Below are 1,371 nucleotides of genomic sequence, written 5' to 3' on the forward strand. Positions count from 1 at the left end.
AGGCTCAGAGAGTTACCTGCTTTCCCTTGCAGAGGCTGACAGGCCACAAACCCAGTACTCTGCTGACCTCTCCTAATGCCACCTCTATGGCCAGGAGGCTTGGTCTGGTGGGGAGGCAGAGGGCGCTAGGCTCTCTAGTCCCCAGGTCGCTCAGATTCATGTCACCAAGTGACACTGGCTAGGGCTCCCAGGGGGACCACCAAGCCCTTAGCCAGGATGGTGTAGTCACAGGGAAGGGTCCAGAGCCTGCCCTGGGCACAGGATCCTACAGATTGGAACCAACTTTGCCAGCCAGTCTCTTATCCACCTGGCCCTTGTACCTGCAGGGTGGGCTCAGAGAGGCCCAGGCCAGGCTGATCAGCTCCCAGCACTCCTCCATGTGCAGGGCAGCTGCAGGGATGCTGGCCTGGCAGCTGGCTGAAGACTCCAGGATGCACCCAGGAGCTTATCTGTGAGGCCAGATAGATCCCCCCCGAGGAGAGGGACAGAGGGAATTCTGTGCAGGTGTGTTTGTGGAAGGGGCAGGGTCAGTGGTTTCTCTGGCCCTTGAGAGTGGGCTGGCTTTGTGGAGGGTGGGGGTACTAAGCAGGTGGGCTGGAAGGGAATCTCCTGGGCTTCCCCATTCCAAAGGAGGGAACAGGTGGGGTGCACCTGTGGGTAGGGGCAGGACTGTGACTGCGTCCCCTCCCTGGGTTGGTGCAGAGAGGGCCACAAAGACGGGTTGGGGGCTTCAGAAGTTTGTTGAGCTTTGAGCCTCAGTTTTCTAACTGAAAAATGGAGCAATCCTACTCCCACAAAGGGTTGTTCTGCGGAGGGGGCTCCAGGATTTAGTGAGGCGAGGAAGCGAGTGCACCTGGCAGAGGTGTCCCCCCTCCCCGGGCCTCCAGACAAAGTCCTTACCAATGGCTGGACCCATCGGGGATCCCCACGCCCGGGCAAGTCCCGGCCGCCACGCCCTCGGGCCCACGCCCTCGGGCCAGCGCCCCCAGCCGGCTACCGCCGGCGCCGCCATGCCCGCGGCCGCCTGCAGGGGCCGCCGCCTCTTCAGAAATGCACCGCCTTTGTCTGGGGCCGCGCGGCGCCGGTGCACGGGGCGGGCTGAACGCCTCCTGCGGCCCGGCCTGTGCGCCCCGGGACCCCGCGCTGCCCACGCTCCCTCCCCCTTCCCCCGCCCCGCACCCCCCAACGCACCCCGCCCGGCCCGCGCCCAGGTGAGCGCCCCGCCCGCCGCGAGGCCCCGCCCCGCCTCGCCCCCGCCCCGCCCCGCCCCGGCCCGGCCGGCGGGGGGACCGGGCGGATTCCTCGCGCGTCAAACCACATGATCCCATAAAACATTCATCCGCTCCCGGCCCGCGCCGCGAGCGCCCCGCC

The sequence above is a fragment of the Halichoerus grypus genome, chromosome 13 (genome assembly GCF_964656455.1).
Source record: "Halichoerus grypus chromosome 13, mHalGry1.hap1.1, whole genome shotgun sequence".
NCBI lineage: Eukaryota > Metazoa > Chordata > Mammalia > Carnivora > Phocidae > Halichoerus > Halichoerus grypus.